Genomic DNA, 20,581 nt, shown 5'->3' with positions numbered 1-20,581 from the left:
TTGGTTAGGAACATGATATTTGGTGCCAGATAGGTTGGGGTTTAAATCCTGACACAGGCATTTACTATGTGATTTGAGACAAGTTGATAAACCTTCCTAAACCTGTTTTATTGACAAGTTGAGCACCTCTTATGCAAAGTGCTTGGGATCAGAAGTGTTTCAGATTTCAAGTGTTTGTCAGCTTTTAGAATATTTGCATTGGCTTTATCAATTGTGTATTCCAAATCTGAAAACTCTAAAATTTAAATTGTAACCTTGGATTAGCATTTGGATTTGGGGTAACCAGCCATATTTCAAACATCTTCCCTTTCCTGCATGAGAATTTCATCTTTGGTTAACTCTGGCATAACAATGACCCCAGCATGAGTTTGGAGGATAGGCATACTGTCTGTACCTAGTATGGGTCTCGTAGCTTAGCATGCCTCTGGTCCCCTTGGAATGTTACCAAGATCTTTGATGACTGTCAGGCAGGGCCTTCCTTCCAACTCTACATTGGAGCAGCTAATACTGCCCTGCTTGCAAGGGCAAGCTGTGTCTCTTTCCTCTGACCTTCCAGGGAACCCAATGCCTTAGGGAGCCCTTAGTCATCTTTTGAATCTGAATGTTCATGACTTAAGATGCTGATTGCTCATGGATGAAGCACTATAGCGCTGTGTGTGTGTGTTACTGAAGTTTGAATTCAAGGCCTTGCGCTTTGCTATGTGGGTGCTCTACCCCTTGAGCCATGACATTTGCCTATTTTTAACTATGTTTCCAATAGGTTTTCAAGTTTTTGTCAGGGGCTACCCTAGACAGGAGTCCTCCTACTTATTCTCCCATGTGGCTGGGGGAATGGCAGTTTGTGCTCCTATGGGGGTCTCATTATTAACTTTTCCAAGGCTTGTTTCAATCCTCCCAATTTCCACCTGTGGAGTAGATGGTATTACAGGTGTGAGCCTAGTGTCAGAAACTTGAGTAACAGGCTTTTCCACATCTTCTCTGGAGTAAAAAAGGATTGGTAACTCATGCTTCTCATTTAAAAATAACTATCCTCCCACAGCTCAGTTACAAAGCAATTGTAAACAATGGCAGAACACTCCTGCCCTTTTCACTGGCAGATGGATTGTGTTGGCTACAGATGGCAATCTCTCATTGGTTTACAACTTCCAAGAGCTTTCTAGAAGTGAGAATGAGTCACTGGTGTTAGGATTAAACAGAAAACAATTCTTAAAGCTATCAACCTCTCCATCTTTCACCCCTCCTGCTTCCTCTCTGGTGATGGTGAACTTGGGTTTTAAACCATAAAAACAACAACAACAAAAAACAACAACCCCCAAACCAACCCATAAACCATGGCAAGCTTGCCACACAAGTCATAGAGCTGCAGAATTTACTCCCTGATCTCTCAGTCTCTCTCTCTCTCTCTCTCTCTCTCTCTCTCTCTCTCTCTCTCTCTCTCTCACACACACACACACACACACACACACACGAATGTGATACATGGGAATGCTGTTTAAAATGGACTCCTGTTTCCCTTGCAGTCTGCCCTACTTTCTGTTCCCTTGCCCTATTGACCTTTGTTGATTTATTTTATTTTTTGCCAATCCTGGGGCTTGAACTCAGGGCCTGAGCACTGCCTCTGGCTTCTTTTCTGCTCAAGGCTAGCACTTTACCACTTGAGCCACAGCTCCACTTCTGGCTTTTTCTGTTTATGTGGTGCTGAGGAATCTAACCCAGGGCTTCATGTATGCTAGGCAAGCACTCTCCCGCTAAGCCACAATCCCAGCCTGTCAGTTTATTTTTTATTTAGAGTCTACTGTTTCTCAAGCTGGCCATCTTACTGTGCCAGCCTCCTGAATTTATCTATTTTTTTTTGAGACATACTGAACTCTCTATATAAAGTTTTTAAAGCAATGTTCCATCAATACCCTGTTGCCCAAAAGGTGGGCAGATTACTGAGGACATGATCTTGCAGGGGCTTGAGTTTGCAGGGAAGGCAATGAGACTGGGTAAAGCTGTGATTCCAGCCAAGGGCTTGACTCAGTAGCATGGCTCTGAGCAGCAACCAGACAAGTAGGTACCTTCCAGCCGCAAGACAGCTGCATGCATACTCAAAGGCCCACTGCCTGGCCTTCCCACCAGCAAGTTGTAATTGTCCCCTTGTATTCCAATGGCCAGTGACAATTCAGGCTTAGGAAGCTTGAACTGTGCCTCTGGTTTGAAAGTATCTGCAGGAGATTTGGCTGGAAGAAGTGATTTTCTGTGGGACACCCCCAATACTCACAAGGGACATGGCAGAAGAGATCCTGGCTAAGTGGGCTCACACATATTACTCCTTAGTTTTTCAAAGAAATGGCTGGCAAAAGCCCAATACAGAGTCAGAACTGAAAACCAAAGGCTTTGAAGAGGAGTCCTGGGTTTCCTTGCTGTATTCAGAATCAGTAGTTACCAAAGTTGGAAGATTTTGGACACCCCAGAAGTACAAGGAAAATCTCTGGGAGTACAGGCTTAAGCGCATGGGTGTACAGGGTACGTAGTAGGGAACACAGAAGGTTGGCCCTCCCAAATGGAAGCCCAGGCCCTGCTATGTGCTGGCCTAGCTCTTGGAGGTGGGGCACCAGGGTGCATTCTGGGAAAGGCTGACCACGCTACCTCCCCGATTCCTCTTTGCTTTGCATTGCTTCTTGCTCTGATCTGGCATCAGCAGGCTGCCAGGCTAGATCTACTTTCATAGCTTAAGAGATGATCACATAAGTCATACACAGCCATAATTAAACCTTAAATGATTTACACTTAGAATTAAATCAAGTATATTAGAAACAAAGGCATTTAGCTCAAAGTTCATTACTTTTAAATTATTTTACTACAAACTATACTCTTAAGGTTATTTACAGTAGTTTTTTGTGGGCTGGGTAGAATGACTATGTTTCAGTGTATATTCTATGCTTGGGGACACATTGTTGCAGGCTTGGAACTGGCCATGGTGGAGGTGCTTACTCCATAGAAATTGGCAAATATTACAAATCAGGACTTTAATCCTTTCCAAGACTTAGTGCCAAATATTGGTCAATATATCTTGTGGTGTAGTTGCTTTTTTTTTTTTTTTTTTTTTTTTAGGGAGGGGGCATTTGAGTTAGGTCCTTGCCAAATGACTAGAGTGACTAATCCAGGAAAAGGCAGCAGTTAGGTAAGAAAGGCTTCTTTTGCTTTATTTGTTTGCTTGCTTTTATGACAGATTCTTGCTGTGTACCCAGATTGGTCTTGAATTTTTTTGATCCTCCTGTCTCTACCTCCCAAGTGCTGGGTTTACAGACATGTTGTTATCGTGTCTGGCCATTCTTTTCCTTTTTATTTATTTGTTTTGTTTTTGTTGCCAGTCCTGGGGTGTGGACTCAGGGCCTGAGCACTGCCCCTGGCTACTTTTGCTCAAGTGTAGCACTCTGCTATTTGAGCCACGGTGCCACTTCTGGCTTTTTTCTATATATTTGATGCTGAGGAATCGAACCCAGGGCTTCATGTATATGAGGCGAGCACTTTACCACTAGGCCATATTCTCAGCTCTTTTCCTTTTTAAAATAGAAAAGACACTTATGGAAAATTTTCTATAGGTTTGTAACATGTCTAAATTTTTATTTGATATAAATGTGAATGATTTACACATAGTTTAAGGAACGAAGTTAAAATCCATGTATACAGTATTACCAGAACTTTCAAACTTTTTTTTTTTTATTACTGGGGTTTGAACTCATGACCTTACACTAGCTAGGCAGCTGTTCTACTACTTGACTTATACCCCACTTTCCCTAGCCCTTCTTTGCTTTACTTAATTATTTTAAATAAGGTCTGATGCTTTTCCCCCTGGCTGGCCTTGAACTGAGATCCTTCTGTCCCTACCTCCCAGGTAGCTGGGATTACAGGCACATGACACCAGCTAGCCAGTAAGTTGCTTTCATGAAAGCTTTTCTACACTTCTAAGAGAAATGTTACCCATATACAGCTATGGTAGATTTTTCCTTCTCATGATATTTTTTTACACACAGAGAATTGAATGTTTCTTAAAGAAAAACCAGTCATAGGAGATTTCATTCACTGTTGACTAACAGCCTGGAAATCTGCGGTCAGGCCAAGTAATGTTTTCATTTTGAAACTGAAACTGCTGTAAGATTAATTTTAGCTTTCCTACAAATCAGAAATGCCTTAAGTGACTTTAATTTAATATGGTCATTTGTAGTAATATTTGTTATTGCTAGGGGAAGTACATATTCCTTAAGTAAATTTTCAAGTCTCCATTATAAATCTTTTAAATCCTTAGACCACAATGTTCATTCAGGCTGACATGTTAAACATGGAAACATGAATATGATACCACGTGGGGGAAATGTCAGCTGCTGGTCCAGGGAGAACAGTTTCAACTACAGTTAAACGTGGGAAATTTACAGTACTTCCATCGCCAACTCACTCCATGGCCCAAACACCTGAGACATCTATGTTTTCTCAGGGAAAAACACACTTAGTTTTCAGTGGAGCCCAAGGACCCAGAAAGTGACCATATGAAACCATAGTGTCTCTTAGAAATCTCTGAAGGAACCCACATTCCAAGACACACAGTATGGCTGGGTTCTTAGAGGCTCTGGAGGCTTGCTCAGGGACAGAGAAATGGGTGGCCCCTTCAGGAAGCCATAGCCCACTCCTTTCTGGTGCTGGGGTTTCTACTTGTTAAAGGGGGGACTCTTGGTTTGAGGCCTGCTAACTGAATGGCTGCTGAGGCCCTTCAAGCCCTCGCTCCAGGTGGGAGGGATCCAGGTACAGGACAGCGCAGCTTCACCACCAGAAATCAATCACACACTGCGACTCAGGCTGCTACACACATCTGTACACAAGGGGCCACAACTTGCAATTCTGTCATCTCCAAATCTCTGAGAATGATCTTTCCAAGTAAATTTGGTATCACAACTTATTGGAAGACAAACCCTGACCTAAAGTGCTGACAGGTTCCTTATATAATTTACCTTATTTGGTTTAAATATTAACTTGCTTCACTGTATAAATACTAAATGCTTGATAATCTGATGCTGCTTCAGACCCTTGAGAGTGTCAAATAATTTGCTGTATGTATTACTTGTATTATATCACCTTTATGAAATCTGAAAAAAACTGAGTTACAGAACATATCTGGAGCCATGGATAAGAAATTTTTATGTGAACTTTCAAGACAGAAATTTCATGAAACAATCTTTTCTTGTTGTACCAACAGGTTGTGTTAGTATGGCAGTAGTTAAGAGATCAGCTTTGGAGGTGGACTCTAGACATTAATCCATGATGTATGCTTTCTAGCAGTATGATCCTGACTTTTTGTGCCTCAATTTTCTACCTGTGAATGGTGACAATAACAGGGCCTCTCCTTGCGGGGGTGGGGGGGGGGTATGAGGATGAAAGGAGTTAGCATACACTCAGCACTTGAAACAGGCTCTGACATTGTGCCTGACAAGTATTGGGTAATTCCTTGTTCACAATAGGAATCTGAACTCTCAACTTTCATCTCTGATATCTGTAGCAGCAATCTGGCTACTTCTGAGCTGAGTGCTAAGATAAGGAGCACCAGGGCCAGGGCTACTGACGCCAAAGGAGCTAGCTGACTGACTCCAGCACAACCGCAGAAGGGTTTAAGGCAGTGCAGTGGCTGGAATCCAGACAGATTTCTCATTAGAGATGATGGTAGTGGCCATTTGTAAATGTATATGCTCTCTTTTTCTTTTTTATTAGCATACATTAATTGTACAAAGAAATGTAACTGTGATTTTTCTCTATATATGAAATAATTGATCTAATTCACTCTTCCCCCCCACCCAATTACTCTTTCCTATCTTCTCTCTCCCCACTCTTTAAACAATTTCAATGGGCTTCATTTTTCTATTTCCATACATGCATATGAAGTACTTCCCTCTCCCCTCACCCCTCCTTCTGCCCTTCCCTCTCTTACTGGTCCTTGCCCCCAAATAGTCCCCATTTTATGTTCATGCCATTGTTTTTTAAGTCTAGATTCTGCACATAGGAGAGAATATGTAATATTTGTCTTTCGTGTTTGGCTTATTTTCTTTAACATGATGATGTCCAATTTCATCCAGTTTTTTAGGCAAATGATAATTTCATTCTTCTTTACTGCTGAATGTTACTCTATGTATCACAGTTTCTTTCTTCATTCTCACTTCTTCATTTCCCTCCCTTACTTTGGGAAAAACTAGTTTCAAGGGCCTGTCTAGCAGCTAGTGGCAGGAGAGCAATCTCTCAATCCCATGGGGGTGCTGTCCTTTGCAGTGGAGGGTCACACCGTTGCTCAAGGCTCTGTGTACTCAGTTTCCAAACCTGCTATATAAAGCACCAACTACTCATCCTTTAAGGTTCCACAGCTTCATTCTACTTTTTCAGTGGCCCTTTGACTTGCCATTCTTTAGGAAAAGCAAGTTGGTGAAATCCAGAAAACCTTTGAGAAAGGCTACAAGGAGCTGGCAAGATAGATCAGGAGATTTCAAGTGCTCCCAAGTCTGGGAATTCATTCTTAGATGATGACATTTCTGACTTGCAAGGCCACCATCTACCTCTTCAGTGGTGTCCAACCTCGACATTCTGGTCTTTTCTTTTCCCTAACTAGGTGACATTCAGGAGTTCACAAAACAATTCATGGGACATTGGACTGAGGCTATGAGAAATGGCCATGGAATGACAGGCACATTTCAACATGCGATCATGTGTGGCCCACATGTCAAAGATCTGGCTGCTTGATGTCTCTATGTAATGATGGTTTTCAGAATGCACATCTGGCAATAAATTCATGGGTGGGTCTTCTTGTTTTAGCAGCAACTTGAATCCATGGTGCCATTAAAGGAGTATTAGGTGAAAACAGCTGGCCAGTGAAACCTGACCTTAAAACCAACCATCAAGTGGAGGAACTATTTGTGGGAATCTTCTTCATCAGTATGGTGTCTTTTTATAAGTGTTCTCTTCAATAGACAAAAAAAATCAAAACTACCAAATTAACATGATTTCAGAAGGTTTCTAGCAACGTTTCACTTATTATCCCTGGAACTGTTTTTGACTTGACAAGCTGAGGCGCATGGGGTGAATTTTGAAGCTTCATAAAACATTTTGCAGTGTCATCAACACTTGGAGCCCTTTTTAATATGCTTCTATAAAAATGTTAATGCAAAATAATAAAACTAAGAGCAGCACCAGGGAGAAGGCTCTCCATCTGAGCAGATCAGTGTGGCACTTGTGAGCGATTTTGTGTATGTGTGAAGGACCCACCAGCAGCCAGGCTCTGTTTGGGGAGAGCACACTGAAGGCAATAAGCTGCCTTCATAAGAGACACTATGCTCTCCCTGTACTTCTCATTTACTGAGTTTATATCTGATGCATGCTCCTGGTCTTTGAGTATTGTCAAATAGATGGCAAGCCAAGTTCATCACAGATCATGGAGCGAATCTTGCTTTAAAATATGCCATTTCTATGTTCAAGACAGAGGAAGGAGAAAAGAGAAGGGAGAATAGGATAAAAAGACAAGGTAAAAGGTGATCTTCTTTTGCCTGCTGCCTTGAGAATCAGATTTCCTTTCTTTCCAGTATCTTTATGTATGTGATACTGAGTATTAAACTCAGCACCTCACATTTTCTAGGTAAGCTCTCTACCACTGAGCTAGGTCTCCAATCCCTGAAAGATTCTTTATTGTTCTTCCTTATTATGAGATAATAACAGTAGACTATATGAAAAATTCATTTAATTTTGTTGGTGCAGATAAACTACTATAAATGTTTATTTTTATCATTATTTTATAATTGCATCAGATGTACATCATTTATAATTGCATCATATGTACATCATCTATAAAAAGATATTACTTATAATTACTCTCTAGATATAAGGTATTAAGAACGTCCATCTTAGTTGCCTATGGTTCTTACACATTCATTTTCAAGGAATGTTGACCTTAGGGAACCCTTCCATTAGGTGAAATCAATTGTAGCACCTGGGTAAATGCAAGATGACAAATACAAGTACACTCAGATCCAGTAGCTCTCCCTTCCCAGGAGGTGGAGGAGGGTGAGCAACAGCCTAGGGTCCTGCAAACCCCATCCCCTCATGACATGGAGGGCAGCAGGTATAGAATGTCCCTGTTCCTTGGCTAGCTCAGGCTGCAGACCCCTGGATATGCCCTCATGAATAGCCCAGCTCTTCTGTAGAAGGTATTCAAGGACCACCTTAAAACAAACACATATCAAAAAACAAAGAAGTCAAATTAAAGCAATATACTACAGCTGAGTAACCGAAATAAAAAAATCCTTTCCTGCAAGATATACCGCTTCTTTCTTTATTCCCAGTCACCACTGGGGTTTTTCTTCTGTACCTAGGAGTAATAGCTTAACTCATCATAGAATGCTCTAGATTTGTGTTCAGCCATTCCTCTTTCAAACTATGGGTTTGCATAAATTATCAATGCTGTATTTTGATTTACTTTACTTTGAGTAAAATTAAGTACTTCTGAAAATGACACATCAGCCCTTTGGTTTCGAAGTCAGATCCTCTTCTGGTGACATCCCTTTGTTCCTTTCTTGCCTTCACAGAGCTGCAAATAACTATGGCTGCTTCCTACAAGTGGTTTTCATTGCTAATTTGACATCTGTGCAAGAAACCAATGAACAAAACAAAGAAGCTAGGTTTTATGAGGGCTTGTGGTATGAAACTACAAATAGGTTTTGAATTTTTTCTTCGGCCTCCTCTGAAAATAAATTATATGATTTACTGAGGTTTTGGTGTAAATGGCTAATGAGCTGATGCATAATTCTCTCTCCCTAAACTGGAAGAAGTTTCAAAATTGAAGAAAAGTTTGGACTTGTAGTCTCTGAGTGCTAGTTTTATTTAGTATGAGGCTGGAAACAATGTCTAGAGGTTGAAAACCTAGGGTCTGGAGACAGACTCTTGATTGTATTTACTAGGTGTTCCCACTTGGGCACATTGTATACCCTTTTTAGATGTAGGGCTCTCATTGTAACAGACAAGTAATCAGACACCTCATGAAATTACAGTCAAGACCTCATGAACTAAGTGCACGAAAAGCACTTGGCCCAACGTCACATTCAATATGCATTAAGAGGTCATTTACTCTTGGCATCCATGGGTGTGAGCTCTATGTCCCTGACCCCTATCTAGGACTTAAGGGAAACTATAAATGTGGCAGCCATCTGGCTGGGGTATTCCTACAGAAGGGGTCAGTTCTGGAGAATCCTATGTTGTTCATAGAAAGGGCGAGATAAACATTTAATTCTGAGATGTAAAGTATCTATCCATTTCCAAAGAAAAGTGCTTCTGTGATGCTGTGAGACCTGGCCTTTAGGTGAGCTCTAGACTGCTCATGAAGTGGGCTGGGTGCTATTCTCTCATCTGAGAACCAGGGTTTCCTGTGAATTTATAGCCAAATGAGTACATCAGAGGTGTCTTATTAGTGAAACATGGTCAAGGAAGAAGGGGGGAAGTAAATTAGATAGAAGGGATCCTCAATATACGAGGTCTCAGATGGGAAGTTGTTTTTTTCTGATGTACATCTGATGATTCTGCTGTCACTTACAATGCACTCTTCTTGAGAGATGCAGAACAAATGGACCACAGTAATCTGGCATGGCTGCTTTGGGGATCTTCCTTAATGTTCTCCAGCACCATGCCTTACTTAGCCACCACACACCAATCTTGGGAACACACAGTTGAAAGATGGTGCCATTTCTAACATACATTTTTCCCCCCTTGACCTCATGATATGTCTACTGATTCTCAGCCACGGTCATGCATACTGCAACATTAGCCCACTCCCAGAGAATCAGACAGTAAAGAAGTAGACTAGACACTCATTCAAATACTGAATACTTACTAAATATCTAGCCTAGTGTATGTATATGGAAAGGCTTTCTTTAAAATCCTAGATCATTTCATCTTCATTCTATAATATTAACTTCTGTATACCCATATGAAATTTAGATAATGTTCACACTCCATAGAGGCATTTAAAAAAATGAGTCAACTAGTACATAGTATGGAAACCTAAGAAAACTAGACAAACTGCAGACCTTGATAACTGAAAAAGGTCAGGATATTCTCTGCAGCAGGGTTAATACAAGACTGTTTGCAAGATCTAACAAGGTTTTCCTGGGTTTCTTGGAATGGAGTTCATCTGGCTGTCTTGTTTAGCAAGGGCACAATGACGCGTGGGACAAATGCCCCAAGGTTAGTATCTATTGAAGTATTGAGAGTTGTCCTCCTCTGATCATGCCATTGGCTTCAGTGGACTTCTAAGGGGTTAGGCTGGCAGCTTGATTTGTTTGTGGGAATCTAAATGGAAGAGGCTCCCCATCACCAGACGTGGCTTGGTCATTGGGTGCAGATGTGTCTAAGGCCTTCAGTCACTTAAGAAGCCCTTGGCCTGGCTCATTTCTGCACACTCAACAAGCAATGGGTTTTAAAGAAGGTTTGCAAGGTTTATATCCCGGGCTGCAATCCATTAAAGCTTTAATTACACTAATTAGGGATTTGGGATAATCAGGTTGGCCCAGTACTTGCTGTGAAGAAAAGCTTTGCTAAATAAACCAGCAGGATGAACCGGATTGCACAGCACAGACATTTCTGGAAACCAGCTGAAGCTAAGGATTAGTTCTGCCTTTGGCATGCAAATGAAGGCTGCTTGTTGTAAATAGCAAAAAGCTGGAGGCTCCTCCAAGAAATACTTCATTAGCAGTTAAGTACAAGGACATTCTTGGAAAGTTTAAACACACTGATTATTTTTCTTCCAAATAACCCATAAATTCCTGGTTTGTGGGGCCTGTACATGGGGTGAGGCATGTGGGAGTAAGGTGGCTAGGGAGCTTGTGAAATGCCAATTTATTTCAAAGCATTACCAAAGAGTGAGTCTTTGCCTTCCAACTTAAAAGGCAGCAAAAGTAGCATTGTGCAATGCAGAGCCCCACACCATTTGACACTACAGAACAGGGTCCCCAGACCTAAAAGTATTGAGAACCATTCACTCCAGCCTTCCTCATTAATACATTGCTAGTGTCATCCAGTAGTATGTATTTGGTGTAACAGTGCTCCAGTTTTACAAGTGTTATAATTTAGTTCTCTCTGTGTGAATGTACACTGAGATATCACAAAACATCTTAGTCGGTTTTGAATTTGTGTTGCTTCCCAATGACTATGTTGAAAATGTTTCCCTTCCTCTTTGTTGATTTATCCCTACATATCATGTTTCTCTTATCTTTCTTTTTTTGAGGGCAGCCATCTTCCAAGACCCAGACATTTATATTAGATTAAATAGGGAGAATTGGAGGCAGGTTGAGAAGGTATGCTTAGGTCAAACAATGTTTGCCAAGTCACAGGTGTCTTAAAAGGTGGTCAAAGGAGCAGCAGGTAGGAGAGGACCACTCATGGAAGGACCCTGTTACAGACTCACTGGTACCTGTCATGTGGTCTCCTCTTTCCTGGCTTCCAAAATGGTGTAAAAAGACTTCAGGAGAGAATTAGTCCTACATATTTTTCAAGTGATTATGTGAATACTGGATGAAAAATAGGCAAATGATCACTAATTGTAGCCTAATAAGGGAGAGGGGGAAAAAGCAAACAAGATAACATGTCGGTGATATGCAATCATACTGAGCTCCTGTTGTATATTTTTGAAGTTATCATTGATTAAATGTTTATCACCATTGTGAATGTCCTCATGCTGTCCATGCCCAACATTTACACATAGTTTGCAGTTTACCAATGTACCAATTATAGTACTCATGAACTCTCCTGGTCAACATCTTAGCTGGAAGAATAGGAAATGGAGACATTTCTTCATTTCACATTTCTTCATGCTCTTTACTTGGGAAGCAGTTTAACTGAACTCTTGGTGACAAAAGGTATAAAAAGTTGGTTGGACCAAAACCAGCTCCCAAGGCCCATGAAGCTGGAGGCGTGAGAGGCTCACACACACACAGGACTTTGTCTAGGGCCAGTGCCTGATATGTGCTGAATAGCCCAGCCAAACTTTAGAGACAGCCCTGGTCTTGGGCATACTCAGCTTTCTCTCTCAAATGCTGAGTAATTCATTATTTAATCTTCCTAACAGCTTTGTAAAGAGCTACTAGTAGTCCAGATCAGAAAACAGCTGTAGGAACATTAGTTTGTTCAAGACCCACAACTAATAAAGAGCCTCAGGATAGAGTAAAACAAAAATGGTCTGTGCTGTTCAATACGTAACTGTTAGTCACATGAAACTAGTTGAGTGCTTGAAAATTTCTAGTACCACTAACAAACTGAATTTCTAAATTTAATTCATTAAAATTTTAATAGCCACATTTGGGCAACAGCTCCTATACTGAATGCCACAGAAACAGACCATTTCCATCTTTACTAAAAGTTCAAACAGATGTGTCAAGTTTGAAATGCTGGTGAGCCCTCCAAGGACATAAACAGGTCACTAATATAGATTTAGGAATCATCCAGAGGAAACCAAGGAGAATGAACAGGGAAGGGGAGGTAGGGGTTGAGAAGAGAAACTTGAAGACATAGCTCACTTGTCTGGCATGCTCAATGCCCTGGTTTGGGGGAGGGGATCCCTCCGCACCAAAAATTGAAAAACAAATAGTAACCCTCCCTAAAACAAAAACCCAGGCTGATAATGTACACCATTAATGCTAGCACTTGGGGGACTGCAGCTGCAGGATTGTGAGGTTGAGGCCAATTAGTTCTTTTTTTTTTTTGTCTCTCCTATAATTAATATCTATTTTTCCTCTTATCTTCAAAGATTAGATCTGCCTTTTGTATTGAAAAATATATACTAATTTATTCGCTCATCTATTTGTGTAAAGATGTTTTCTTTCAAAGGCACAGTCTGTATATCTTCCAGTTCAGAGAACCTACCACTGGGTGTAGAAAAAATGCTTATGTAGGATATTGCATCATGTAGTTTTGATGCTACATGTGGGAATAGTAGTTCAAATTTAACTTTAAACTGTTCACAGGCCCCCTTAATGAGAGCCCAACAATTTGTTGAAAGTGAAACTAACACAACTGGGCAATTAAGAGAACTTTACATTTTTCCCTACTCTGCCTCTCCTGGATGGAGGGAACCAATCACAAGCCTTGCCACACGCATGTCCACCCCTCCACCAATCAGACCAGCACCCTTAGGGGTGTAAGCATAGGAGAGCCTATATATAGCAAACCCTGAGACTGGAATTGCAGTCTGGCCTTCTCCCTCTGTCTCCTTGTTCTTTTGCTCTTAAGTGAACCTGCTCTGTCAGCCTTACGTTCTTCAATCTTCAGGGGAAATGAACGGGAGCTATAGATGGTATGGGGGGGGGAGGGTCTTTGCGGTTTTCTGATTCTGTTTCTTACTGTAGAACCAAAATAACAGCAAAACTCCTTGCTATTGGGAATGGGGGAAAAGCTCACTGCGTTTTCTTGAGCCAGACTCTTGAATCCCACTAGAGAAGGGGGATTTTTTCCTTTGCGGTTTTCTGATTCTGTATTTCTTACTGTAGAACCAAAGTAACAGCAAGACTCCTTGCTATTGGGAATGGGGGAAAAGCTCACTGCATTTTCTTGAGCCAGACTCTTGAATCCCACTAGAGAGGGGGGATTCTTTCCTTTGCAGTTTTCTGATTCTGTATTTCTTACTGTAGAACCAAAATAACAGCAAAACTCCTTGCTATTGGGAATCGGGGAAAAGCTCACTGCATTTTCTTGAGCCAGACTCTTGAAAGAATCCCCCCTCTCTAGTGGGATTCATTTGCGGTTTTCTGATGGATTCTGTATTACTGTAAAACCAAAGTGTAACAGCAAAACTCCTTTCTAGTAGTTCAAATTTAACTTTGAGCTCATTAAGGGGGCCTGTGAACAATTTAATTTGTTGAAAGTGAAATTAACACAACTGGGCAATTAAGAGAACTTTACATTTTCCCTACTCTGCCTCTCCTGGATGGAGGGAACCAATCACAAGCCTTGCCACGCGCATGTCCACCCCTCCACCAATCAGACCAGCACCCTTAGGGGTGGGAGCATAGTATAGCTAGCAAGCCCTGAGACTGGAATTGCAGTCTGGCCTTCTCCCTCTGTCTTTGTTCTTTTGCTCTTAAGTGAACCTGCTCTGTCAGCCTTACATTCAATCTTCAGGGGAAATGAACGGGAGCCATAGACGGTATCAGCCGGGGGTGGGGGGTGTTCTTTCTTTGGTGGTTTTGATTCTGTATTTCTTACTGTAAAACCAAAAGTAACAGCAAAACTCCTTTCTACTGGGAATGGGGGAAAATCTCACTGCATTTTCTTGAGCCAGACTCTTTAATTCCACTAGAGAGGTTGAAAACATTTCAGGTTAGCTTCTCTGTCCTCTGTAGCCTATGAGGTGGCTGGAGCCTCTTTTCTTGATTTAGGGGTGGGTAACTGGATGTGGGTGATGTGAGGAAGGAGAACGATAGATGGGAAGAGGAAGATGGAGCACTGAGAAAAGAATCAGCAAGGCGCTAAATGGGCTGCTAAAATCAAAGTGAAAGAGGAAATTTAGAGCGAACTAAGACATTTCCACCACCACTCCCAGCTAACAATGGGGCTTTGGTGACTACTCAACAGCATGAGTACGCAGAAAGCAAGTTCTAGGAAAGAGGAATTCTGGGAACTGATGCGGGAAGTGTGCAGACAGAATGTAAGTGTTGCCTATTAAAACTGGGGGAAGGCTGGGGAGTGCTGCAGTCACGAGGGTTGATGGGCACAGGCAGTGTTTCCAATCAAGCTCAATTACGCAGCCAGCGTTGCCCTCTTTATGCAATTAACTACCTTTTCTCAAGCCCCATCACTCCCTCCCTGGGAGAACATGAGACATTTGTGGAATCATCTTTCAGGATATGGGGAGTCATTTAGTGAGTAAATTCACCAAATAGAACCTTTGTGTCTTTCAGGGGCCTGGTAACAGCCTGAAATCTGCTGCCTCCCCAGGCCTAATGGGTCTGAAGGGAGAGCACTACAGAACAGCTTACGATTTCTTCAAAATACGTCTTGTACTCATGCAGTATTAAAGGGAAAAACATAGAAGGCTATACTTTCTGGCTTTTCCTAAGGTCTGGCTTTTTGGCTTTCCCCTTTCAGGCAAAGGGGACAGGGTAGGAGAACCCAGTGTGAACAGAGCACAGTGGCTGGGCCCTTGCCACTTCCGAGGGGCACTGAGGGTGCTGGCTGGCTCGCACACTTTTCTGTGCTAGGACAGAAACTCCTTGTTCTGGTCAGCTTGTCAGAGCTCAATTCAAATCCATTTTTCCCCTCCATCTCCTGCTTGATTAAAACCTCCAGAACTTCAGCCTACCTCTAGAAACATTCCAGGTGCTTCCTCTTCCTTGTACTTAAGCAAAGACACACAAGCCATTTTATTACCTGCCTTCTCTCCATGACTGAACACTCCTTTCTCTCTCAAATGAGGTAGAACATGGAGAAAAAAGTGGGACCTGAAGGCCAGGAAGACCTGTGTCCAGCTCTACCCTGTGCCAGTGACATGCACCTGTCACTCAAACTGAAACCCAGAGAGGCAAACACATCATTCATTTTCACTAGTTCAGAAAGAATATAGGATGGCGTGATAGGATAAAGTATGAAAGGGACAGGTGAGGTAAGGTGAAATGAGCTGGGGATAGAGTTCATCCTGGTGGGAATAGAAAGGGGCCCAGTTTTAAGCGTAACCTAGCCTTAGTAACTAATAAAAAGGCAAATGCCAATCTAGCTACATGTTACTGTTTGAGTTTACTATCAGGAAGATTCCTTCATGCAGGCCTCATTAAAAAAAATAATCGCCATCTGCTAGACTCCCCCTCTTTTAATTAAACTGGTCATTAATTACTAGTAACAAATTTCATTCAGATTTTATTGAATGATTATAAAATAAACAGGAGGGTATCAAGCTCCTGCTTTGCTGAAGGCAGAGGAATTCTTTACAATACTATGTTTCAAATGGGGTCTATAATAAACCCCAATTCTATTTTAATTACCATATGGTAATCATATCCTAAAAATTCATCCTCTCTGTAGTTAATGAATATCTTTCAGTTTAGCTCTGCCTGCTTCCGCTTGGGCCATTAAATGGCAAACTAATCTTCACTGGTAACAATAGATCTTTCATGGGTTATTGCCTAATGTGCATAATTTGATCACCACCTTAATTTTTCATATTCCAGGTATATAATATGGTGTTATAGTATAGTAAATGAAAGTGGAGTGAGTTTTAATTAGAACAGTTTTTTTTCTGCATAAAGTGTAAAGTTTTACTGATGCTTTTCAACTACAACACTTAAATTAATGGCTTGTTTCGAGTGAATGGCTCGTTTCAAGCCTTTTAACCTAACATGTTCATCCAAAACAAATCATAACTCATTTCTTTTACTGCAAATGTAATTGAGTAATGAATAATGAAAATCATCCCACTGAAGGGGTAGTAAATATGTTGACTTTATTATTAATACTCAATTTTGGTTAATAAGGCAGCTATTTGAAACACAGAACTGATTTATTGACTTAATCAAGATAATGACATACTATTTAAATAGTATGGTTCTTTTGGACAAGAGAATAATTCATTTTGAAAAAGTAGAATTCAACTGAAATTTCAGTTTCAACCTTAAACTACTTATTCCTGAGGCTCAAATCCCTGATCTAACACTCCTATTCTCTAAAGCATGTCAGCCTTCTTAAAGACCCTAGAAAGCAGCCTGGCATTGCTGGTGGATCACATTTGTGATTTCCTGCTACTTAGGAGGCTGAGATCAAAGGATCATGGCTGGAAGCCAGCCCAGTAGGAAAATCTCCAATTAACCTGCAAACTAGAAGTGGAGTTGTGGCTCAAGCCTTAAGCTGCCCCCAGGGTTTGAGTTCAAGACAAAACCTACTAGATGGACTGGGAATATGGCCTAGTGGCAAGAGTGCTTGCCTCATATACATGAAGCCCTGGGTTCAATTCCTCAGCACACATATACAGAAAAAGGCCAGAAGTAGTGCTGTGGCTCAAGTGGCAGGGTGCTAGCCTTGAGCAAAAAGAAGCCAGGGACAGTGCTCAGCTCAGGCCCTGAGTCCAAGGCCCAGGACTGGCAAAATAAATAAATAACAAATAAAATAAAAAATCTAAAAAACCTACTAGATAGCCCCTTGGGACTATGGGGGGGGTATTTTAGAAAGGGTGAAAAAAATAAAGCTCCAAATAGCTTGTGGAAAAGACAGTTGACAGGAGGGCTAATAGGAAAAAGCAGGGCTTGACTTGCTTTGAAGTCAGCAGGAAGTGACAGCTGTGAAAATGCTGCATGGGATTCTGGGATTACATGTACATTTCATTAAGAAGGTACATTCTCTGACTCTTCCTGGCTCTTATGATTCATCTCTTATATATTATATCACTGCCCATGAATTTTATTACTGTCACTCTTTTCAGTGAGAAGGAAATCTTGGCCTTATAGGGCCTTCTATATAATGTGAAAGGTCAGAACATATATAAGCTCATTATTTAGTAAGGCTTGAAATTCTAGAAAAACTTGTAGTAACTGAGGTTTCCAGTAAGAGATATTTGGGGGGTATTTTGGGAAGTTTTTTCAAGATTTTATTTGCATATTTCAGAGAAAGGCTTCATTTAACTTAAGAGGTGTTGAACTGCCTGAATTTGTTTAATCATGCTCTAGTTCCAAATCCACAGTAATATTTGTGATAGAAAAGATTTCTTGCCTGTTCTCTTACAGGAAGGATATTCATAATCCTTAGTAACCATGTAACATTTCTACCTAAAAAACTTACAATTCATGTAAAAATTTAGTGGCTACATAGGAGCTGGACCAGAGATCACAGATGACCCATACAGAGTGCTGACCCAAGAATGAAAATGTTAGATCCCACACTCCAGGCTTCCACATTCTTGGAGACCAGGAGTTGTGTTGTCAAATTCCTATACAACCACAACTAACTGAAAACAACCATCTGGGTCCTATCAAAGGGCCACAGTCTTAACCCCAGTCCACTTGTTTAACTTGACACTTAAGTACGTTTAACTGCTACTAGTTTGCTACATATGTCAAAGTCAACCAGGCCCTTGGTCTAACCTGAAAAACCTTTTAAATAGACCAAAATGCCAAGTCAACAGAAATCGATGTGCGTTTTTTCAATGGGGGAAGGGATGAGGCTTTAAAAATGCATGAAGATGGAGATTAGTAAGGGATAGTAGTCAGATTCTGACATATAGAAGTTGAACAAACTGGAAGTAGAGTAGTCATGATCATCACAGTATGAAAAATTTCACTTTCTGGATATAAAGCATTTTAAGATTTGAACTGAAAAATGTGGCAGTGACTACTGTTCCCAAGAAATCCAAGTATTTCTGGCTTTCCACTTGGGCATATGATAGGAATGCATGTCTGTTCCTCTCGGTTAGGGTTGCATATGACTTAACTTGGCCATCTGGCAGTGATGGTACAGTGATGCTTCCTTCTGATGTGGTGATTCTGGAACCTGCGTCAAAATAAAGCTTCTCAGGGGCTGGGAAGGTGGCTTAGTGGTAGAGTGCTTGCCTAGCATGCATAAAGCTCTTCAGTACCACATAAACAGCAAAAGCTGTAAGTGGCACTGTGCCTCAAGTAGTAGGGCACTAGCCTTGAGCAAATGAAGCTTAGGGACAGTGCCCAGACCCTGAGTTCAAACCCCAGTACTGGCAAATAAAGCCTCAGACAAGGTTCTTTAGGTAACTATCACAAGGAGAGCATTCCTACTGAGCCACAGTGTATACGAAGAATAAAAGCAAATTCTTGTATGATCACTGTTGTCAGGCTGTTACTGTAGTGTAACAACCAATCCCTAGTAGAAACTTTCATATTTCTTAAATATTTTTAAACTTTTGAAGTAAAATGATTAGTTTCACTGATCCTTCAAGCTCTGATTCATTATGAATAGGTCTTCGGTCACTCCTGCCAACACTTATGTGTACCAATTCTGACTATAAAATAATAGAATTTACTCAAGTATCAGTGGCTCATGCTTGAACTCCTAATTACTCAGGGGGCTAAGACGAGGATTGCAGTTCAAAGCCAGCCTCAGATAGGAAAGCCTGTGTGAGACTTCTATCTCCAATTAACCAATAAAAAGCCTAAGTACAGCTGTGGCTCAGAGTAGAGCATAGCCTTGAGTGAAAAAGAGGCAGTTCCCAGACTGAGTGTAAGCCCTGGTACTTGCACATTTTTAATTTACAATTTAGTACTTGATTATTTTAGAACTGCCTGTATATATTCATGTCACCAATTAGGTGAGAACTGGAGGGCAGAGATCATGTTGTGGGCATCTTCACATTGGTAAAATGGGGAAGTTGGCAGCTCCATACTGCTATAAGCTGCTGATCCATTGCAGTATTTGAATTTTTCCATGTGTTTACAACTAAGCAGAGATTGCATAGATAATGTCTGCAGAGTCACTGAAAATCTAAGGGCAGACATGTAGCTAGGTAGATGCTCCATTGACGAAGGCCATGGTGATTTTTACAATAAAAAACAATTGGACGATGTAGCCTATTTACTGCATCTTTCCAAAATGAACAAAAGGAAAAGCTGTAATAACATGGGGGGGGGATCAACCACTGGGATTTTAAAGGGAAGTTGGGTGGTGGTGTTGCTAAATGTGGGCAATGACAGATGGCTGAGAGGGAATGCTCAGGCCTGTTTTCATTTGTCTGGATATGGGTCCTTGTCAGGTTATCTCGCTCTGCCCCAAGTTTGGTTTTTGTCATCAACCACAGTGTTGAGATTATTGAAAGTAGCAGAGCTAGCTGAAGGTCACTAGCTCAGTGATAGAGGCAATAACTGAAACACAGGTTCTAATAAGGCAACCTTAAAAATGCTCCACATAAATGAGAGGACCATCTCACTGGAACAGGTTATAAAATTACATTTTGTAGAATTAGAACTTGTTGCTTGCTGGGCGGGTACTCTTGTCACTGGAACCACATTTGGCTTCCCTTATTTTGGGGATAGGGGTTTAACATTTTTGCCTGGATCTTGATCCTCTTGTTTCCTGCATAGTTGGAATGGGTGACAGGCACTTGCCATCACACCCAGCTATTGCATGAAATGGGATTAGGGTGGTCTTGCTAACCCTCACCCTTTTCGTCAGGCTGTTTGAACTGGGTTCCTCCATTCATATCTCTACTTCAAGTTCCCTGGATTACAGAACTGAGCTCTCTGGAGAGAAAAATAGTCTTCATATGGTCCCAGTTGTAAATAGGAACTAAAATGAGAAAATATGGGAAGACAAACTCAAGCGGGGTGATAAAACCTAATAAAAAAAATTCAGAAGTCATTCATGCTCAAACCTATTGGAGTTCTAAATTCTATCGTCTTCAAAGCTAATTGGAAATGTGAGCACGTCAATGTCATAAAGCTAAGTGGCATATTTTGTAATGAAAATGTAAGTAGGAGTGCTAGAGAGAACAAAGACATGTTTTGTAATAACATAAAATAGCGTCATAATGAGTGCGAATGCTGGGAAGACCTATCCTGCATGAGTAACATCAGGAAAGAGGTCA

At 41.1% G+C, this 20,581-nt stretch overlaps 1 protein-coding gene and 1 long non-coding RNA gene across 3 annotated transcripts in view; one reads left to right on the top strand and one right to left on the bottom strand.

Annotated features, from left to right (window-relative positions):
- Positions 1-20,581, bottom strand: part of Jazf1 (JAZF zinc finger 1) — a 335,812-nt gene that overhangs the window by 52,661 nt on the left and 262,570 nt on the right. The gene's annotated exons all lie outside the window — the stretch shown is intronic.
- LOC125346779 lies at positions 6,436-20,495 on the top strand. The gene is made up of 3 exons (XR_007210030.1): positions 6,436-6,585; positions 12,889-12,891; positions 20,485-20,495. It is a non-coding gene; the product is annotated as an uncharacterized LOC125346779 (long non-coding RNA).

Source organism: Perognathus longimembris, chromosome 2, assembly GCF_023159225.1.
Source record: "Perognathus longimembris pacificus isolate PPM17 chromosome 2, ASM2315922v1, whole genome shotgun sequence".
Lineage (NCBI taxonomy): Eukaryota > Metazoa > Chordata > Mammalia > Rodentia > Heteromyidae > Perognathus > Perognathus longimembris.
The sequence above is the reverse complement of the archived record's forward strand: the minus strand, read 5'-3'. Positions and strand labels throughout refer to the sequence as shown.